The following is a 24,407-nucleotide window of genomic DNA, read 5'->3' on the forward strand; positions in this document are numbered from 1 at the left end:
CCTTTTTACAGTTTCCAAAAACTCAAGTAAAACTCTTCTTATTTATGATTGATAAGATTTTTGGTTTCTGGAAGAAAAAGTTATTTATTTTTCATCTCAAGACTTTTAAGGTTCCCACCGGTTCTTCTACAACCTGAAAGTTGTGAAAGACAAAACTTAAAATTCTTTCCTGGTATAGATAATCTTTATATGTTTAATTTGTGCTACATAGGTGGGAGAGTAAAATAGAATGACTTTGAGGTACAAAGTTAGAATGACCTGGATTTCATCTTCAAATCACCACTTACAAGCTATTTGTCTTTGGGAAATTTTTCTTATCTGAAAAATGGGGTAATAATATAACCTAATTCACAAGGTGGCTACAAAGATTAAAGATTTTAAATAGGTACTTTTCCATCTCTGCAATTCATTAATCATTTCCCCCTTGCCAATGCAATGGTTGTAGGGCCTGTATGGTTTCAGGGAAGATGACCCTAGCCTCTGGCATGTGATCTAAACTAAGCAATCAATATATCTACCCCTTGGCCACAGAGAGATTTTCACGGGTGATTTGAACCAGGGTGAATCTTAGGATTTGAAGCTTTCAATTTGTTTTTGTTGAATATATCAGGACAAAAACAAAAACAAAAACAAAAACAAAAACAAAAACCTCCCTTTCAGCTAGACAAGAAACTTGGCACATATCTTAGGACTGCAAAGGAACCAACAGAAGGACTGAATGGTCAAGCCTTACCTGATGTCAACCTAACCTCTGGATTCTCCAGTCACATAACCCAAGCTTTGTTTAAGCCTGTTTGAGGAAGGTTTTCTTTTAATTACTTTCTAACCTGTATGTTAAACACACATGGGATATGATTAAATGTGATTTTACATTGTTTTCTATAATCCCTGGACACATTATTTAGTGGGTGGAAATGTACTGTGTAAAAATTCCAGAAGCCCCCTGATACCTCTGCTCACACTCAGGCAATAGAAAATCCTACACTCATTGTAAGTAGTCTCACTACAGATATGCAAAGTCTCAAAAGTTCAAGATATTAAGCAATCCTTCAATTTTTATTCAAAGGGAAGCCTTATCCTTCTTTTCAGCCTGTAATTGGCAAGCCATCTGTCTTCTCCACTCATCTCCTCCTCACCTCATTATCTACTGTCATTTGTCTCATCAGGGTCACAGGTAATGGAAAGAGAAAATCAGGGAATGAATGGAATGGCCCTTATTTGGCGGGTGGTAAAATAGTATTCTGGCTTCCCTCTTTCTGGACCAGACATATGTTGACTCTTTTGTGGACACATCCATGAGCTCTTCAGAAACCTCCATTGGTCCTCTCTGACCATAGCCGCCCCGACTCATGAAAGGCACATTTTCTTTGGCCACTTTTCTCCATTCCTCATCAGCTTCTATTTCACCAGCCATCTATACCACAGAGATTTCACTGTTGGGATTCCCTCATGCTGTGGTCAGAGCTTTAATGACCCCATTCAAAAAAACTTTCTAATGTTGTAAGATCATCAGAAGGATGTAGAAGTTGTAAGAATATGAACTCATATTTGGAAACATTCATCTACCACTAATTCTTAATTTCTTTAAAAACTCACAAAGACAGTCAAACATCAGAGCAAGTCTTAGTGGCCTGAAAATTAATTAGGAAAAAATAACCTGAAAAACCATGATTGAGAAAACAAGGAACTAAAACTACAAACAGACCAAACTGTTTAACCACTCATGAAAGGTGGCAAATCTGCTTTCATGATTCACCCAAATTAGCAAAGCAAAAACCAAAAAAAAAAAACATAATATTGGGAATATCCTTTTTTTTTTTTTTACTAGATTATAGTTTCAGTTTGCTTTTGATGAAATCCCTTAGCACCATCCATGGACTGACGATGCCTACGGACCTCTGTGTTATGCTCTCCCTGACTTCACAAAGCTCCTATTAGACCTGGGCTTTGATTTCTTCTGAGTTTTACCCTCCCTAGAGACATGCCTTCCTCTGAGCTACTACTTGTTTACGTAGTTATGGAATCCTAAGTTATTTTTCCCATACTTACGCTGTTGTGTACAGCAAACTCTCAGCAAAATACGGTTATCATTCCATCTCAAATTTCTCCGGTCCAACAGCTACAATTTCCAACTATCAATGTCAATATTTCCTTTCTTCTACTTGGTCATCGGGTTATCCCTAAAATGTATTTTTAACATTGTCTTTAGGTACCATGACCTTCTTTTGGACACCAAGAGTGGCATCCTGATTTACATCAATTTTTATCACGTGGCTTAATGGCTTTTAGCATGGCGCCCAGAAGCTAAAACATTCTTGGAAGCAGGCACATATAAGGTAAAAGCTCCCTTATTTTGCCAGTCCTATTGTGGTATAGAGGCGGAAGTAAGCCAAGTATGGTTAGTTTTTCTAACTACAGGTCATATGAATAAATAACCAATTTCAAGTAACATATTCATTCCTCTACTTCTCGACTTGTTTAATTTGAAGTTAGAGTAGGGCACAAGGTGTGTATTCAGATTTTCCATGGGTGATTCCTTTCTAATCACAGATCAGTATAATTTTCCTAGGATTAGGGAGGAAAGGGAACTAAGTGCTAGCTCTTCCCAGGGATTTTATATCCTTAGAAATACCGTCGCTGAAATCTTACTATCGCCTTGCACTTTGTAGACCATCTAGTACATCTATCCCACAGCTCCCATCTGACCAGGAGAAACCTTCTCAGAGAAATATCTGTAAAATACATGGGCCTTCTGAAGCCATCCTTCCCCTCTCCCCTGCTACCCATGCATCAGCATCTACGCTCTCTTGGCAGATTTCACAAAGGGCTGCACACCAGGAGAGGGGAAGGTAATGATGTGTGTTTGTCTTACGGATGCACTCACATTTCAAACTTGTCTACGATTCCAATAAATGGAAGGAGTTGTTAAACCATAACAAAAGCTAAATAAAAAGAAACATTAAACTGTAAAATGAATAAAAACTGTCATTAGGTGTAACCTAAACAGTCTGTGTGTGGTTACTCAGAATGACAAGTAAACAATAAACATTAAATGTTGTCAAGTAGCTTCAACAAAAAGTGTTTCCATGCATGTGCAAATAGGGAGATGTGCTGTAGCCAGCGCCAGATCACAGGAGCTTTGTGGGCATTCACATGGGCATTGAGTAGAAAGCCCTCGACCTGCCAGATTTGCCCATTTTTTTCCCTCCTTCAGTCAGGTTGACCAGAATTCTCTCTCTCTAACTAAATATCCAGTGTCCCTTTACTCTTTTTTTGGCTGCTCACTTAACAAAACACTTGAAGAAATCACTGGAAAAACTAGACCCTGTTTAGATTATTGTAGTGGCAGAACTTTTTTAAAACCAAAGAATGCAGTACCAGTATTCACAGAGTGTATTCACAATAGAAATGGAACTCTCTTTCCAGACTAGAATGACAGTAAAAAAATAAATACCTGGGTTATTTCTTATTTCTTCCTTTCCATGAATCAGAAGCCCCAAACTCCAATACCCACGAGGGCCAGGCGATTTACATAAATGAGTGAGGCATCCAAGTGTAGGATGGGTGTAAGGATGTGGAGAGGCGGAGGCTTGGGATGGTGGAGAGCGTACTGCTATCCAAAAGGTACATCCATTCTCCAACCTGTAAAATCTGTGCTTCCCAAACAAAACACATCTCCAGCTCAAGTTCAGCCCACACACCAGATGCAGCAGGACATTTTTTACATGGATGCAGTTAAATTAAAATGAATCAGAAGAGCTCAAGAAAGCCAATAGTAAACCAACCAGAGTTTTGGTTAAAAGTCCAAGTCAGGTATATCCTAAATGAGATAAAGATCTCCCTACTTTCCACTTCCCACAAAATAAAGCAAACAGTAATGGATCATAAAAGGACTGCGTGTTTAAAAAATAAAATAAAAGATAAAAAATTAATAAAATCACTGAGTGTTTTAACTGCCAAAACCATGTATTTAAAAAATTATGCTCTCATCTAGTTGTGATCTTTACAGTAACTTCAACTGTATATTGTTTCCATGTACTGGTCATTTTGATTTGGAAAAACAGGTCTTCGCAGAGGAAAAAAGAAAGCAATAACAATCTACATACATGTACTGTGAACATCTGGACTGGTAATAAACTTTCCAACTTCATCTTTTAGTGAATGCAATATACATTTGCTCCACGAGGAATCAAATGTGAAATAATGTCTTTGTCAAATTGAAGCATCCTGCACTAACTTTAGCTGTTTACACTAATCTTAGCACCAGGTACCCAGCAAATTTATCTTCAGTGCTTGGGTCTACAGATCTGCTTTCCAAATGAAGAAGCAGAGAACTATAATGAGCTAGTTTCCTATAACAGGTCACGGGTTATTCCTATATATTATCGATTTTCATTTTGATGATTTGGTTATTATACTGATCTCTGAAGATGGTTCTTTTTTTACACTGACAAGGAGAATGAGACTCGGGTGAGCTGAATGATGTGTGACAGAGAAGGCTCTAAAATCCGCTCTCGCCACACAGGTTTTTGTCTTCCTTCAACTATACTGATTTCTTAAGTTCGAGGGGGGAAATATTGTGCTTATGACAGTTCTTCTCAATGGATGGGTTCTCATTTTCTCTTAATATTATTTATAAATAAAAATTGTAGTCACTGTTACTGCGGCATGTCCAGACTCACACAGAAACACTTAGACCTTGTCATTTCCTTATGCTCCTTTATTAGATGTAAACATAACACAACTAGTGAGTCAAGAGACATATTGCTTTCAGTTTCCTTATGCCCCTTTGGCAGATTTTAATTGGTGGCTGTGGAAGAAAGGGTAGTAACCACTGAGGGGAAAGGGAAATGGAGGCTAGTGTCCAACTGGTGAAGTTAGCACACAAGGGTCTGTGTGGACTGACGGGGAAGAGCAACTGCCCGTCCCTACCTCCCCAGGGGTTCAGATGGATAGTACTAAGAGTAACTGCACAAGGTTCTGGACTTTTGCTTGCAAAATCCTTACACTTCAGCTGTTGGCCTAAAAAAAAAGTAACCGTGCTCATGAGGAACCCAAATAATACCTTTAATTCAGGAGGAGAGGCTGTTGCCATTTCATAGACAAAAAAATAAAAAATAAAAAAATTAACATAGAGACCTCCTCGATGATTTTTTACTTTTGCCACATTTTCCTTCATATCTCTGCCTTTCCCTCCTTCTTCCTGTATTATGCACAAATATTCTGTTTGGTTTCTTTTTTTATTTTTTCAATGTGAATTTTAGTTTCATCTATTTCATTATGCTTAAAATTTTAATCTTGCATAGATTAAACTCGCCGTTAATATCCTTAGGAGAGATATTTTTCATAGACTCTCTTGAATGAAAAGCACTCCAAATGTCCTAAATGGATGCTATTTCTGAGTAGCTAAAACATGGTTTTGGAGCAACATCAAGTTTCATTCATTGCCTATTTCTGACACTTCCTCTAAGTCCAAACTCTTGCCACTTAGTAGCCATGTGAGCTTAGTTATGAAAACTTCCTGTGCCTCCTCTCTAACATGGTGATAATAATAATAAATAATTTTCTGAGCAACTGGAACTTAGAATATAAAGCATTTAGAACAATGCCTGACAACACATAGTAAATTGCTATAAAATATTCGTTATTATTACTCCTAATATCTGTGTGGCCTTTTGCAAGCTACTCAAACTTTCTAAGATTCTAATTTTTATTTGAAAATTGGAATCAAATAACTTCATAGGTGTATTGTAAATTCTAGCCAGTGCAGTCTACGTAAAGCAGAGTTGCTACGAATGTGTTCATCTGGACACTGGGTCGGGTAAGTGGTACACTGCCTGTGCAAACCCCAAACCTTGACCTCTTTATCTTTAAGGCCTTCACCCCCACTTCATCTCACCAGCTTTCCTTTACACTCATCTGGCTTTACTACTGGCTCTTTCTCAACAGAGTTGAAATAGGTTCAGTTTTCTTTAATATTAACAGAAAAAAAAGTCTTTCTTTTGCACATTAAAGATGGCTACAAATTCTGTTCCTCTTCATTCACTGAGTCCTGCTAACTCTACTTCATTAGTATGTCTTGATTTCAATCCAATCTGCCCGTCTTCATTGTAACCATATCTCATCATCTCTTCCTCAGTTATAAACTTGCCTCCAAACTGGTCTTTATACTTCCAGATTTGCCTCTCCCAAATACATACTCTGCCTTCCAATGAAAATAGTACTTACAATAAAAAATATGGTCATATTTTTCCCTTTTTTAAATGCTACTAATGACTTCCCATTGCCCAAGAATAAAGACCAAATGTCATAGCATGTCAAGCCACATTTTCTTTCTATGTCCTCTGCTTATTTTACTAGATCTGAACACTGGCAGAACAAACAATCCATAGTTAAATGTAAAGAAGAGGCTGCATTGAAGAGGATAGGAAAGGTAAAGATGTGGGCAGGAGCAAAATGGACCCACAGAACTGTCCATGGGAGTGAGGGATGTTGTGGGCATAGAGAGGGTATAGAAACAGACTCTCATACCAGGGAGCCTGCACAGGGAAGAGGAATTCGCATAACATGTGACTTTGAAAACCAGAGGAGCCAAATTTCATGAGTTCTTACAATCAGCAAGGCTTAAAACATGGAACTTTAAAAATCAGCAGGCTCGTGGGAGGGCTGACAGGGCCAGAGGAAACTGAGTCCCTGTTCTTAAAAAGATAGCGCAACAGAAGGATCCGGCTTCAGTGCAGCCCCGGGGAGGGGGGGTGGGAGGGAGCTGGCTTATTGCTGAAAGACAGAACAGACTGATGACCTTCCCTTCCCAGATCAGTGTGCCTTTTCAGTTCACGGATGGAGAATTCAGGACTCAGAGGCATTTACCTGGACTGGGAGGAGAGAACATGGTAATTCAAGGGAATAGCTAGGTGTGGAGAAAGGCTCTTACACATCAGATTTACCCCTCACATATTGATATTAGTAATCTGATGAAAGGAAATTGATAAGCTGACACTAAAATTCTTATGGAAACACAAAGAATCCAGAATAACCAAAACAACCGTGGAAAAGGAGAACAAAGTTGGAAAGTTCAAACTACCCAACTTGAAAAGTTAAGCTACAGTAATCAAGACAGTGTAGTACTGGTTTAAGGACAGATCAATAGGTAAATGACATAGAATTGAGAGACCGGCAATAAACTTTCACATATATGGTCAATCGATTTTCCTGAAAAACACTGCCAAAATGACTCTATAGGGAAAGAATAGTCTTTTCCAACAAATGGTGCTGGCACATGAAAAACAAGGAAGTTGAGTCCTTACACAAAACCATATTCAAAATATAAGTCAAAATAGACTAAAAGCCTAAATATAAGTGCTAAAACAAAACTCTTAGAAGAATACATAGGCATATATCTTCATCATGTTGGACCAAAAACACAAGCAACAAAAGATAAGTAAATTGGACTTCTTCAAAATTAAAAACATTAGTACATCAAAGGACGCCATCAAGAAAATGAAAAGACAACCTAGAGAATGGGAGGAATATTAACAAATCGTATGTCTGATAAGGGAATTGAATACAGAATATATAAAGAACTCTTACAACTCAGCAATAAAAAAGGATAATCTAATTTAAAATGAGCAAAAGACTTAAATAAACATTTCTTCACATAAGATATACAAATGGCTAATAAGCACATGAAAAGATTTCAACATCATTAGTCATTAGAGAAATGCAAACCAAAACCACAAAGCAATACCACTTTGTACCCACTAGGATGGCTATGAAAAAATTGCAGAAGATAAGTGTTGGTGAGGGTGTGAAGAAACTGAAACCCTCATACTCATGGGAATATGAAATGCTACAACATGGATGGACCTTGAAAATTGTATGCTAAGTGAAAGAAGCCAGACACAAAAGGCCACATATTGTATAATCCCATTTATATGAAATATCCAGAACAGGCAAATCCATGGAGACAGAAATTAGATTAGTGGTTGCCTAGGGCTGGGAGGAAGGGGGAGTGGAAGGCGGGTTTCTTTTTAGGGTGATGAAAATGTTCTAAAATTAGATTGAGGTGATAGTTGCAAAACACTGTGAATGTACTAAAAACTACTGAATTGCATATTTTAAAGGAGTGAGTTTAATGTCAATTACATCTTCATAAAATAAAGAAAGAACAGTATAAAAGGGAGGAAAAAAAAGAGAGACAGCACAACAAATAGCCCTGTGGAAATATAGCACAGAAGCAGAAGTTTGAGGGGCACCTGGGTGGCTCAGTCAGCTAAGCATCTGCCTTCAACTCAGGTCATGATCCAAGGGTCCTGGGATCAAGTTCCACATCAGGCCCCCTGCTCTGCAGGGAGTCTGCTTCTCCCTTTGCCCCTTCTCCCACTCGTTCTCTCAATCTCTCTCTCTCTCTCTCTCTCTCTCTCTCTCTCTCAAATAAATAAATAAATAAAATTTTTAATTAAAAAAAGAAGCAGTTTAAAAAAAGCCTGGAGCATATGGGAGGGAGATGTGTTTACTAATCTCAGAGCATGTACTAGAGGGGCAGGGATTGTTGGGAGATTTCTCCAGGAACAGAGGACTTAGTGGGCACCATTTTATTCCCATGCCCCCAAGCATAAACACAGAGGACACCCGCAGGAACCAGGATGGCACCAACACTTGCTACTTAACTTTCCAACAGCAAGCCCTGCCCCCATGATCTCCTGCAGACAGGCCTCTTCCAACCAGACTTCAGCTCCAGGTCTCCTCTCAGAGCAGACCCATAAACCTTGCTTAGAACCACATGTCCCACCCCCACACACTTCAGAGGATGTGCCCCCCCCCCAACCCAATCTGCCTTGGTCCCCAGCAGCTGCAGGTCCCCTCCTCCCTGTGAGGTTCTTGCTGGCACTGTGAGTTCTGCCCCCATATTCTTCTGCAGTATGGTGCTACTGCATCTCTGGCAATTGTCTGATTCAACTCAAGCTCAAGGTGGCTTCAGACTGGGCTACTAATACCATAGGGATCAAACACTGCCCACAACAGGCAAAGAGTCCCTGCAGACAACTGGACTGAAGGCAAACACAGCTGAACCACAAAACCAGGGTGCATACAACACACCTAGGAGACACCTCTGAAGTGCCAGGTTCTGGTGAACAGGGAACATTGCTCTGTAGGGCACTACAGGACCTATTCTTCATAAGGCCACTACTTTCAAGAGCAGAAAACATAGCTGACTTTCCTAACACATAGAAACACAGGGAGTGAGACAAAATGAGGAGACAGAGGAATATGTCCCAAATGAAAGAACAGGACAAAATCACAGCAAGAGACCTAAACAAAACAGAGGTAAGTCATATGCCTGATAAAGAATTTAAAATAATGGTGATAAAGATTCTCACTGGACTGGAGACACTAGAGGACCTCAGTGAGACCCTCAACAAAGAGATACAAAACATAAAAAAGAACCAGAGATGAAGAACTCAATAAATGAATTAATTTATTTCCACCAAATAGAATTAACAGTAGACTAGAGGAAGCAGAACACGTCAGTGAGCTGAATGACAGAGTAATGGAAAGCAATCAAGTTTAACCTGAAAGAGAAAAAAATAAAAAATTAAAATAGAGAACTCAGTGACACCATCAAGAGTAATAAAATTTGCATTAAAGGGATCCCAGAAGGAGAAAAGAGAGGAAAAAAGGAGAAAATTACATAAAGAAATAATAGCTGGAAACTTCCTAAATCTGGGGAAAGAAACACAAATCCAGATCCAGGAGGCACAGAGACCCTCAACAAAATCAACCCAAGAAGGTCCACACCAAGACACATAGTAATTAAAATGGCAAAAAGTAGTGATAAAGAGAGAATTTTAAAAGGAGCAATAGGGAAAAGGAAAAAAACAAACAAACAAACAAACAAACAGTTAAATAGAAGGGAAACCCCATAAGGCTATCTGCTCCTTTTTCAGCAAAAAAATTTTGCAGGCCAGAAGGAAATGTCATGAGGGGAAAAAACTTGCAGCCAAGAATACTCTATCCAGCAAGCCTATCATTCAGAGTAGAAGGAGAAACAGTTTCCCAGACAAACAAAAGTTAAAGGAATTCATCATGACCAGGCCAGCCCTACAAGAACTGTTAAAGGGGACTCTTTGAGTAGAAAGGAAAGACTGTAAGTAGGAGTAAGAAAAGTAAGAAATACAAACGCATTAAAAATAATTATATCTATAAAAATCAGTCAAGGGATTCACTAAGCAAAAGGATGTAAATATGACACCATATACCAAATGGGGGGGAGAAGAGTAAAAACGGGTTCAAACTTAAGTGACCATCAACTTAACATAGATTGCTACATGCAGAAGATGTTCTATACAAACCTAGGGGTGACCACAAACCAAAAACCAGTAATAGCTATGCAAAAAATAAAGAGAAAGGAATCCAAGTATAAAAAGCCAACAAACCATGAGAGAAGAGAGCAAGAGAAAGAGGAACAGAGAAAAACTACAAAAACAAGTTAAAACATGGCAATAAGTACTTACCTATCAATAATTACTTTGAATTTAAGTGGACTAAACAATACAATCAAAAGACATAAGGTGATGAAATGGATAAAAAAGAAGACTCATCTATATGCTGCCTACTAGAGACTCCTTTCAGACCTAAAGACATGCATATTGAAAGTGAAGAATGGAAAAGCATTTATCATACAATTTTAAGTGAAAAGAAAGCCACGGCAGCAATGCTTATATCAGACAAAATAGATTTTAAAACAAAGACTGTAACAAGAGACAAAGAAGGACAGTACATAATTATAAAGGGAACAATCAAACAAGAAGATAAAACAATTTTAAATATTTATGCATCCAACACGGGAGCACCCAAATACATAACAGAGCTAGTAACAAAAATTTTAAAAAGTAATTTATAGTAACACAATAATAGTAGGGGACATTCAACACCCCACTTACATTAGTGGATAGATCATCCAGACAGAAAATCAAGGGAACAGTGGCTTTGAATGATACATTGGATCAGATAGATTTAACAAATATATTCAGAACATTCCATTTTAAAACAGCAGAATACACATTCTCCTTAAGTGCACATGGAACATTCTCTGGAATAGATTATATATTAGGCCCCCAAACAAGCCTCAACAAATTAAAAAAGACTGAAGTCATTCCGTGCATCTTTTCCAAACACAATGCTATGTAACTTGACGTAAACCAAACAAAAAAATCTGGAAAGAGTACAAATACATGGAGGTTCTGCAACACGCTACTAAACAATGAATGGGTCAACCAGGAAATCAAAGAAGAAATAAAAAAAAAAATACATGGATACAAATGAAAATGAAAACACAATGTTCCAAAATCTTTGGGATGCAGCAAAAGCTGTTCTAAAAGGGAAATTTATAGCACTACAGGACTACTTCAAGAAGCAAGAAAAATCTCAAATAAACAACCTGACCTTGCACTGAAAGGAGCTAGAAAAAGAAAAATAAGAAAAATCCAAAAGCAGCAGAAGGAAGTATATAATAAAGATTAAAGCAGAAGTAAATTATATAAAAACCAAAAAAAAACACAATAGAACAGATCAATGAAACCAGGAGTTGGTTCTTTGAAAAGGTCAACAAAATTGATAAAACTTTAGCCAGACTCACAAAAAGAGAGAGAGAAAGAGAGAACTCAAATAATCAAAATCAGAAATGAAGAGGAGAAATAACAACCAACACAACAGAAATACAAAGGATTATAAGAGTATTATGAAAAATTACATGCCAACAAATTGGACAACCTAGAAGAAATGGATAAATTCCTAGAAACATATAGTATCTCAATACCAAGTTAGAAAGAAATTGAAAATTTCAACAAACAGACTATCAACAATGAAATTGAATGAGTAATCAAAAAACTCCCAACAACAAAAAGTCCAAGACCAGATGGCTTCACAGGTAAATTCTACCAAACACTAAGAAGACTTAATAACTACTTTTCTTAAAATATTCCCAAAACTAAAGGAGGAAGGAAAACTTCCAAATTCATTCTGTGAGGTCAGCATTACTCTAATACCAAAACCAGATAAAGGCCCTGCAAAAAAAGAGTACAGGCTAATCAATATCTCTGATGAACATAGATGCAAAAATCCTCAACACCATATTAGCAAACCAAACACTATAATACATTAAGAAAATCATTTACCACAATCAAGTGGGTTTTATTCCCGGGATGCAAGGGTAGTTCAATATTCACAGATCAATCAATGTGATACATCACATCAACAAGAGAAAGGATAGAAAAACTATACAATCATTTCAATAGATGCAGAAAAATCATCTGACAAAATACAACATCCATTCATGATAAAAACCCTCAACAAAGTAGGTTTAGAGGAAACATACCTCAACATACAAAAGGCCATATATGAAAAATCCACAGCTACATTATACTCAATGGGTAAAAACTGAGAACTTTACCAATAAGGTCAGGAATAAGACAAGCATGTACACTCTCATCACTTTTATTCAACACAGTATTGAAAGTCCTAGCCATAGCAATCAGAAAGAAAAAGGAATAAAAGGCATCCAAATTGGTAAGGAAGAAGTAAAACTCATTATTTGCAGATGACATGATATTATACATAGAAAACCCTGAAAACTCCACCAAAAATCTATTGGAATTCATAAATGAATTCAGTAAAGTTGCTGGATACAAAAATCAACATACAGAAATCCATTGCATTTCTATACACTAACAATGAAGTAGCAGAAAGAGAAATTAACAAAACAATCCCATTTACAACTGCACCAAAAATAATAAAAAAACCTAGGGATAAACTTAACCAAAGAAGTGAAAAGACCTGTACTCTGAAAACTATAAAACATTAATGAAAGCAATTGAAGATAACACCAAAAAAATGCAAAGATATTCCATGTTCATGAATTGGAAGAACAAATATTGTTAAAATTTCCAAAGCTATCTACAGCTTTAATGCAATCCCTATCAACCTACTAACAGCATTTTCCACAGAACTAGAACAAATAATCCTAAAATTTGTATGGAATCACAAAAGACCTCAAATAGCAAAAACAATCTTGAAAAAGAACAAAACCAGAGGTATCACAATCCCACTTCGTGGGAATGCAAACTAACACAGTCACTGTGGATGAGAGTGTGGAGGGTCTTCAAAAAATTAAAAACAGAACTACCATATAATCCAGTAATTCCACTATTGGGCATTTTTCTAAAGAATACTAAACACTAATTCAAAAGGATATACCCACCTCTAAGTTTACTGCATCATTTACAATAGCCAAAATATGGAAGCAGTCCTATTCACAATAGCCAAAATATCCATCAACAGATGAATGGATAAAGAAGATGTGGTATATATATATACAAAGGAATATTATTCAGCCATAAAGAAGAATGAAATCTTGCCATTTGCAACAACATGGATGGAACTAGAGAGTATAATGCTCAGCAGAATAAGTCAGTCAGATAAAGACAAGTACCATATGATTTCACTCATCTGTGGAATTTAGGAAACAAAACAAACAAAGGAAAAAAAGCGATAAACCAAAAAACAGACTCTCAACTATAGAGAACAAACAGATGGTTACCAGAGAGGAGATGGATAGGGGTATAGGTGAAATAGGCGAAAGGGATTAAGAGTACAAACTTATGAAATGAGCACTGAGTAATGTATGGAGTTGTTAAATCACTATATTTGTATACCTGAAACTAACATAACACTGTATGTTAAGTATACTGGAATTTTTCTTTAGAGATAGTAACAAGTTTTAATGAATATGGTGGAAAAATTGGAAACCTTGTAAATTACTAGTACAAATACAAATCAGTGAAGTCATGTTGGAAAACAATTTGACAATTCCTCAAAACATTAAACATAGAGTTATCATATGACCCAGGAATTCTACTCTTAGGTATATACCCAAGAGAAATGAAAAAGTATGTTTATGAAAAACTTGTATACAAATGTTCATTGTAGCATTATTCATAATAACTGAAAAGTAGAAGGAACCCAAATTTCCATGAACTGTTGAATGAACAAACAAAATGTGGTATAGCCATATAATAAAAAGAATGAAGTACTGATATATGCTACAATATGACTGAACCTTGAAAGCATTATGTTAAGTCAAAGAAGCCAGATATAATAGTCTGCATTTGGCAGGATTCTATTCATATTCAATGTCCAAAATAGGGAAATTTATAGAGATAGAGTACATGAGTGGTTGTTTAGGGCTGGGATGAGATGATGGGGATTTAGGATTTATGTGATAATATTGGCCCCACCCACATAATCTAGGGTAATCTACCCATCTCTAGGTCCTTAATTTTAATCACATTTTTCCATGTAATAGAATAGATTCACAGGTTACAAAGATTAGAACATGGACATCTTTGTGAGGGGGATCAATATTCTGCCTACCATCTTGCCAACTGAAGCTTGTGTTTTGGAAACTCTTGGACTAGATCCCTAAACTTAAGAATAACTGCATAAATATAATTGACTACCAAAAGACTTAAGATGGAATATGGAAGGAGAGAAGGAGAGAGATTCAAAGAATCCTCTGGCGTCGAACAGTTGTCTTTGAGTACCCCCACTCAACACAGTCCATCAAATATTTTTTTAGGAGTTAATTGAAAACTCCACTCCAGGTTGGTGTGAAACAACATAAAATCACCTTATCCTCTTAATGGGCCCCTGAATTGCAGAATTACGCTGGATACAAATATAGCCTGAACCAGGTTTCTGTTTCTGAAACTAAGTGTGATGTAATTCAGTGACCTAAAGTTTTCTCTTACTTAAATATGGGAATTATGGCTCAGGTAGCCATGAGTCTAGCTAACAGTGATTAGTCATCCCTACATCAGTGCCCTTTATGCGTCCTCTGCATCTTTCTATGAATAAGACATATGTCAGATAAAATTTTATTGGTTCCTAAATCATAGCCTTTACTTTTCAACATTTTTGTTCTAGATGCTGGATATGAGAAGTGGCCAAGGACACTACAAATGCCTTGGAGGGAGAGAGCTCCATGGACTAGGAATAATGGAATTATTTTCCATTGTTCTTGGAGATTATTCTTTTTTCAACCCACCTCAGTTGTGGTGGTTTTGTTTTGTTTTGTTTTGTTTTGTTTTGTTTTGTTTTGTTTTTGGTCAACATGACTTCACATTATGTAAAAGGAAGAAATATTACTTCATGAAAGGCAAGTCAGAAATTAGTAAAACAAATGCTTTTAAGAAGTTCAGGAGTATAGTGTTTAATAGACACATATGGCCACGCTCTTTCTTTCAGCAATTTTTTCTTCTACAGACAAGACTTGAAAATTCCATTTCTGCTCCTTTTTTACCCCACTGTTATAACTTTTCATGGTGCACTGGAATTTAGTGCCATTACTGGTAAGCAAACAGATGTCCTAAAAAATTTATAAACACTGTAAATTACTATGTGATTGGTTGAGAGTGTTAATGTTCTACATTATGTTTGTTCTACTCCCCAAAAATTCCTTTATTAAAATGAAGTAAGGCACAGTTGTACTGTGTCATAGGCAACTCACTCTATAAGTAAAAGGAAGGAAATGTCAATGTGCAAGAAGGCATATTTGGTACACATGAGCAAATGACTGAAGCAGATTTTTTCAGATAAAAGATAGAGGCAATAGGGATGCCTGGGTGGCTCAGTAGGTTAAGCTTCTGACTCTTGATTTCACCTCAGGTCATGATCTCAGGGTTGTGAGATCAAGCCCAGCATCAGGCTCCACACTCACTGGGGAGTCTGCCGGAGAGTCTCTCTCCCTCTTCCTCTCCTGCTACCCCTCCCCCTACACTCTCTCTCTGTCTTTCAAATAAATTAATTTTTTTTAAAAAGATAGAGGCAATAATATTGTAAAAGGAAATGTGGTCATATTATGAAAAGCCTTGATTACTGGGGTCAGGAATCTAGAGTTTATTTTGTAAATCAGTGATTCCTTAGAATGATTTATTTGAGATCTTAAAAAGTATGGACACTGGCAGAGCTGATAATTAGTTGGTTTTTAGGGCCGTTCTGTCTTTTTGCAGTCAGTGTCCATGCTGGTTAGTCAGCAAAGTTCTGATTTGTTGGTGCTCTGTCATGTCACTTATCAAATTCTTGGAATATCAGCCCTCAACGTTTGGTCCCCCCACCCCCAAAAGTCTGTTTTAGTTGGTCTGGGTGAGGCTGGGCATAGGACACTCTAAAGACTCCCCAGGTGATTCTAACGTGAAGACCGGACTGGAAAACCCTGTTGTAAGTTTTCCGATACGAGAGTGACATGATGAATACTTGGTTTTAAAGGAACAATTAATCTTGAATGTATTTAAGGGGTGAAGAAATTGAGACAGGGAAGTTATCTATTCACTAATTTGACAAGTAATTAGTATGTGTAGATCTGGGGCATGAGCTACGGTGTCAATCCAGATGAATAAATGGGAAAGACAGTGCTAGAAGGAACAGACGTTGTAGATATTAAGATCAAACGGGCAGTACTATACGGGTTTGGGAAAGGAGAGAACTGAAAGGAGACTCTGAAGTTTGTTTCCTAATAAATGGGAGGAAGAATGTAAGAAAATTAAGAGGCAGAGATAATTTCAGGGACATGATGGATTCAGTTCAAAATACATTAGATTTCAGGTAAAGGGAAATCATCCAAGATCATCTAACAGGCGTTTGGAGGAGCACTAGTGGGAATTTTGAAGGCAGAGGTATAAATTTCAGAATCATCCATGTAGAGACAGTAATTAAAATCACTCATGTGACTAAGATGAAATATGATGAGTTATAAAGAAAATAGAACGGAGGGCTAAGAATTAAGTTTTGGAAATGGAGTAAGGGAAGACACAAGCAGAGAACCTAGATAGGGTAGGGTCAAGGAAATTAAGAGAAGGGAGATTTTTACATGTTGAGAGACCTCAAGAAAAATTCAACTGAGGAGGCCATTGAACATTCCTACCAAGAGCCTCAGATTTATTTCAAAACTCAGATAGTGTCATCAGAGGTTAAACATCTACATTTGATCTGTGCAGTAGTTAAATATACACATATGACCACCAAAGGTTCCATTATTTGGCTTTACAGGCATCAAAATAATACTGCCCATAATTCAATTCTTCTTGGTTAAATATACACTAAAAAGTTGACAAGAAAGCCAAGGATGACTAGTGGATGACAAGTGAAACTTGGACAAATTAAAATAAATATAATTGGCATTGGCATAAACTATGAATATCCAAGAAATAAGAACACTAAGAATATAACAACTAGTCTGGCATCAAAATTCAAGATTGAAATTGCTGTTTTTCATCAAGGGCTAAAGGCCCAACCATATATCTAAAATGCTGAGTTGTAAATGATAATAGGGTTTTAATAGCACTCATTCACAGAACTTGGGGGAAAATCTATTTGCCTATCTAATTTCTAACTCCACCTAGACTAACAAGTCTGTACACTGAACCACTCTGGAAAATACTTTGCTCAACTTAATCCATGGTGTGGTAGATCTAAGTAACTCTGGAAGGAGCACCAAAAGACAGAGGTTCTGGCACTACTTCTGTCTTCACTTATTGTGGGACTCATTGTGTCCAGTTTCCTCGCTTGTAAATGTATTTTAAATATGCGAAGCAAACTGGAAAATGTCTCCAAGAAAGGGTCATCTTTTTCATTTCAGCTCATGAAAATCTATCTTGACTTTGGTGGTTATAGTTTTTGATCTTTATTTCTGAAATTTTTGTATTGTATTCCTCTTAATCTTTTTTTTAAGTTACTGTTACTAGTTTTGCAGAGAGGACTGAAAGGAAAGACATTATGTGATGAAATTAATTCCTATTCAATAGAATTTATTAAGCACTTACTTTAGGCTCAGCTCCACAGGAGACATAAAAAAAAAAAAATATCTGTCCCTGTCCCTTGATAAGATACCCATATATTTGGAGGGGAGGAGATCAATATGTAAGCAAGTATTAATTTACAAAATAAATCAGTGAATGATTAAAAACCCCAAAATAGCAAATATAAGAGATACAGTTCAAAAACAAACAAACAAACCAGTAAGCCCAAAGCGTTCTTGAAAGGCATCAGGAGAATTTGGTCCTGACTCCGAATGAGTAGATCTTGAGTAAATAGGAGAGGGAAAGGCACACCAGAGAAGGAGAATCAAATAAGCAAAAGTTTAGAGGCTGAAAAGGGCTAGGAGAATTTGGAGCAGACCATTCCAGGACAGTCTAATCCCTGCCCCAGAGATTTCCACGCTAGTTAGCTTTCTGGTTGACTACTTCCATTTCTGACCTTATAAAGAATTTTAAGTGGGTAGAAGCCCATTAGTTGAGAGTCAGAAAACGAAAGGAGCTTAACTTGCACTGTACTTTAGTGGGACATCCTTTACCTATTTATACAGGGCTGTTCTCACCAGACACTAGGCATGATTCTAGGAGTGTTCATACATGAACTCATTTAATCTTCATAACAACCACATGATATACGCACTATTTTAATTCCCATTTTACAGGGGGGAAAACAGAGGCAAACAGAGATTAAGTAACTTGTGCAGGTAACACAACTCCGTAACGGATGGGGCTGGCATTTGAATTCAGATATTTTGGCTTCGGAGCCCTGACTCTCATGTAGAACTGGGATGTGTAGGGTGCGGTCATATTTGAGACGGCTTTGGAACACAAATGTAGGCGTTCGTATTTTACTCTACAAGCAGAGGGAAATCCATGAAGGTTTTGACATTTGAATAACATGATAAAATTCATCTGGCACTGATGCAGAATTCACTGCAGAGGGGAAACTGTTGCCATATTATTTTTCTCTCTTTTTTCTAATATGCAGTGTCAAATGTGCTGTGTAGTTGACAGACATGAATCTGGCCCACAGTGATGGTTTAGTGGAGGTACTCTAAAGTGACACTTTGAGTGACACTTGTCTCCATGTTCCAATGTTTTAAGTTAAACCATGGAAACACAACACAAGTGCAAGGTAATGATTCGTCAAGTTCACTTTTTCTGTGTGGCTTACAGCACCCACACTAAAGCTACTTTGAAAGGAATCTTGCCGCTTGCCTGTCTGCCTGCCCTCTTCTCGGCTTACACAAAGTGTTCTTTTCTCCCAGCTGCCAGTGCCTTTTCAAGCTGAGCCTGCATGCTACACTTCCATGAGGCCATGTGGGCAACTGATCAGGAAAGGTCTTGGTGCATCCAATTAAAAACTGTTCAACAAACATAAAAATTCAAGCACTCTAAGACTAAAATCAAATCCCTGGTGGGTTGTTGATAGACTTGTTACTAAAGGTTTGCCAAGCTTTAATAAGACTGATAACAAGAAACCGCAAATCTCTTCAAACTATTCTGTAAACATTTGGATAGGACTGAAATTAAGAATACAGAGTACATGCATTTCACTGATCTGTTCTTTTTAGCCGGCTTTCATGTTACAAAATCAGCAACATATGTCGGCAGAGCCAATTGACCTTCAAGCCAGAGTTTGAATATCTTAGGTGTATGTCACCTCATCTCTGGCTTTGATCTGCTGTAAGAAAGAGAAATATAATTATTAGCACATTGTTCTGTGCAGCTGACAGAGCATCTGGTATTTTAGAAATGCTTTTGAGATGCCTAAATTGATTTGAAAGTCAGTTATAAGGAAGCTTGGAAAAGATGCAACATCTTTATACGGCATTAGTAATTAAGAGAAATCAGAAGCAAGTTTGATCAGCACAGAGTTATAGCTGAAAATAAAATACCTAAGCATGATTAAGGAAAGAATTAATTGTAAAAACGATAGCACATAAGGCTCCCTAAGAATGATTAGTCAACTACCGTCCTGATACAGACAATTTAATTACATTTCCTTACTGCAGCACCACCATCCACCTGACTATGGTGACTGAATTTCCATCATGGACTATTATGTCTGAGTTTCCATCATAAACACTCATTTCTGAGGTTTAAAATCTCAGTCATTTCAAATTGCTTCAGATTTTGACTTGGCATATGGGCTGTTAGTCCAGCTGCCATTATGTAAAAGAAAAAAAAAAAGTATTTGAAGTCTTTCAAGACAGTTCTGAATAAAAAATAAAAGTATACAATTTTCATGCTTCTTTCCTCAATCTCTAGTCTAAAAGAAATGTGCACAGAGTTAGTCTAAAAATGTTTCAATACTGGTTTTGATCCAAATGAATGAAAAATATCTCTATTCATTTGAATGGGGATTACTGTCATAACAAATATTTGAAAGGGGAGAAGAAGGGCAATGTTCTTTCAAAAGAGAAGACAAAACTACCTGTAAAATGTCTAGTTAGAAATGCTGGTTTTCATCCACTCCTGAGCATTGGAATAGTTTCTAGTATATTTCTAATAGTACTAACCATTTCCTTAGGCAATTTTGCATTCATTTTCCAAAATTTTAGCAGTAAATTTAAAATTTTGCACTAAATTTAAAATGTTGGAATCTTACCTATTTTTCAGTCCTTATGTAATCTTTTTCACTGATGGTGTACTTATTGACAAGTTGAGGCACACTTCTGATTTGGTGACTCTTAAAGACTACTTATTTTTTTCTTGTGAAAATAATGCCAAGTGCCAATATCACAGTACTGTTCACCTTGCTTAGTAAAGCATTTCCATATTTGTGGTTGAGAAAGAACTGTAGTTTTTTGGTCAACTGTTGGTTGTGTATCTGTATATTATCCACATTATGACATACGAGGTAAACAATTACCTTATGGCCATTGTCTGCCTTCCTTTCCCCAGGTATGGCTGATGTGTTTATAGGCAATACAAAGTAATACTGAAACTGATTTCTCATCTTTCAAGAAAACTTCAGCATGTAAACTTGTAAGGGTTTTTAAAACTGGATAATCTCTGATGTTGACTTCGGTCCTCTACATTCTACACTGTGAATACATATATCACTGAAAGTATAACACTTTCACCCCAAGGACATTATTCGTGTCATGAGGCAAACAACAGGCAGTGGCAGCCTTTGAACTGCTTAAATTAAGAAGTCCAAAAACTTGAAAAAATTATGCGAAACTAAGGAGTTAATGCTGGTTCCAAATGTAGCCTTTAGGAAATGTGAAGTGTAGCTTTTGTGAACTCATAAGAGAGAAAACTAAGCTAATGTCAGAGCTTTCCTTGCATTTTATAATATCGAAATAATTGATGCATCAGCGTCAACAAAATTTCCAAGCTCGATTAATCTTTGGAGGGAAGGGTTCCTCACCTAATTACCTATCTACCCACCCCACTCCTGCTCCCTACATACTCATATTTACACACATAAGTGGTGTGACAGAGAATCAGATAAAAATTTTGTGAAGCCCATACAGAATCATTGATGCTGTGCAACTGAATATTTGTGGGGTAGATGTTTGAGATGGTAAGAAGAGGTGTGAGTTGTGGCCTCCCCTTTCTAAACGTTAGAATTTTAAAACTTAGAATATATAGCTCAGACTAATGTATGGGCTTGTGTATATTACAGATGCTCTTAGACTCCCTGGATCCTATCTGACAGTACAAATAGCCATGCTTTTCACAGACCATGACTATCTCATGTGTTCAACCACATTTACTGAATATTTACCCTTTTCAAAGACCAGATACATACACAGATGTATAAAATAGGGTTCTTACCTCCAAGCCATTAGCAATTCAAAAATTGGTCAGGGTAAAGGTAGGGAGTGAGGTATTAAAGGGATTAAATTTCCTGACACCGCTTTGGGGGGGGGGGAGGTGTTTTTTTTTTTAACCTGCATGCTGTATCATTCATGGTTTACTGTAGGGGGGAAAAATAAACAGCAAATACAAAGTGCAACTTTGGGAAATCTGGTGGCACTTCCATCATTATTAAACATGTGATCATTCTGGAGTAATTTGATACAGAGGTGGAAATTGGGCTTGCTGACATTTGTCTAAGAGAACTGCCCAAAAAGGGAAGGAGAAGGCTGAGAGAAAAATACAAATCTGATGGAAAAATAGTTGACTCTATTTTCTAAACAAATACAAATCATTTATCTGCCACACACTATTTTCACATAAACCTCTCAATCAGCATGGATAATCAGAAACAAGATTTGTGTATTTTATTTCAAAGTACATACTGTAACTTACAATCTTAATACCCCAATAAAGTATATCCAATCTAATTTTTTAAATATTTTAAAGCCTTCTATAATAAAAGCATTTATTATGGTCAGATCCTCAAAGCCAAACTAAAGCAACTATCTAGTGAACTAGATATTAGTGACTCACTAGAATTAGTGAATTAGAAGATATTTGGGAAAGTCTATCTGGCTGTCTATATAATCCCAATTCAACATAAACGTGCTAAGATTGTTAGACCCACAACAGACAAAAAAAAATATTGCTGAGATCATTCTTATCTGACAATTATTTGCCAGGTTTACACAGATGACTTCTTCAAGCTCCTTTTCACACCACTTTTTCATAAATATGGTGATCGTCTCTCTAACTCTGGTTTTCGCATGAATTGTTCTCTTTGCACACATCACAATTTCAATATGGAAATTCAACTATTTATTAAAAGAAAGAGCAACCAAATTTCAGAAAGCCATTTTAAAATAAACGATTGACCCCACACTACATTAATATTTAGTATATTTTGTATTGCTTGAAAGAAGATATTACAGTATTTTTCATTTTCCTTCCATTTTAATGAGTTTCTTTAAGCTCTTAGCTTTAAGGAAGAGAAATATCCAAGCTCTTTTCCCACCAAAGGAATCTAAATGATAAGTGTGGTACTAAGCATTGATGAAATCAAGTTGCCAAAGTGATGAGTTGAATGAAAGGAAGGAAAAGAAAAGGAACATTTTAGCCTCCTCCCCGGTTCCACATAACGCCAGCGTGCTCACGTGTCAGCGCATCATATTTAACTCAAACCTTTGAGATGAGGTGTGATTCCCCTCATGAGTCTCAGATGTGGAAGCTGAGACTCAGGTCAAAATCTACCGGAGGTCACACAGCTAAAACAAAACAAACAACAAACCCAAGATCAAAATCCTGGATAGACCTTGGTTGGAATCCGCCTAAGCACAACCTGAAGCAAGCTGATTCTGAATCTGAGAGCTTGGGAACTAAAGTGATGGTTATACATCATAAAGGGAGGCAAATTTGGTTTGAACAAGGACATCTGGCCAAAGACAGCAAGCAACAAAGAAGCTGCTGAAGGGTCCTCGCAATTATTTTCTAAAGAACAAAAACAGAGTCTATACCTATTTTGCCATTCAAATCCTTCACATCCCTTACTTTCAGCAGCTGCAAATTTAGGATGGTTTTGAAAACTGCCTCAAAGCAGTCTTAAAAATAGATGTATCTGATTGGCTCCTTGGAGTATTTATAGAGTTCTACTGTTATCTGATGATGTCAGGTTCACTAGAGTTTTGTGGGATTTGCTTCCATGGAGACAATCTCCAAAAGTCCTCAATTCTAAAAATGAACTTCTCTTTAAAAATGTGGATCACTTACCCACCGTTTCCCCACCCCTAATCCAAAGGGTTCTTTGGTTCAGTCCCCATTTTGCATACTAAGTGTATGCACTTGAACCCCAAACTCCTACCAATTCTTTCTCTGAGGAGGAGATTTCTACTAAATTGTCTAGAAAATTCTACAGAAAGAAAGGGCCAGAGAAAGGAACTGACCAGTTCTTTATCATCCAATAATGCAACAAGATTGACAATAACAGACTCTAAGTGATAGACTTATCATTGGGACCATGGATAGAGTTACCTGGCTAGCTAGCTTGAAGTCTCTGACTTTTAATTAAGGAAAACATCAACATTTCACAAGAGATGAGACTTTAAGTATCATTTGGGTATATTTTGCAAAATTCTCCTTTCTATGGTGCAATTATGGTGTGTATACTTTAATGACTAGGTATTTAACCCAATAACAAACTATTAGCTTTATAAAATTGTGTGGCCCCTTTATAGTAAAGAAATTGCTAAGTTGCAAATAATATTATCATGTATCTGTTGGGCTCATGTGAGTTCCTCTCAAACTAGGAAAGATCCCAATTATTAACCTAAGATTAATCCTATTCTTCTACCCTTGCTTGTTGTAACGCCCATGGATGCATGTCATAGCTGCCATCTTAGATAAAATGCTCCTTCTGAACAACGCCCAAATATGGCTAAAATTGCAGACGACAGTTGTGAGCTTTTTTGCCTGCTTATCTGTCTGCCTTCGATGTGACCCTAAATTAGGCCTCAGAAGGTATAGTGTTTAATACAGATTCCGGGCACAATATACCTTCTCACAATTAGTTGAAAGTGCTGCTTTGTAATTAAAGGGTGAAGTGGGGCATGATGAACATATGGAAAAGGAGACCCTTAATAAGTGATGGAGCCTTCAAAAGAAATTGCTAAT

Source organism: Ursus arctos, unplaced genomic scaffold (genome assembly GCF_023065955.2).
Source record: "Ursus arctos isolate Adak ecotype North America unplaced genomic scaffold, UrsArc2.0 scaffold_5, whole genome shotgun sequence".
Classification (NCBI taxonomy): Eukaryota; Metazoa; Chordata; class Mammalia; order Carnivora; family Ursidae; genus Ursus; species Ursus arctos.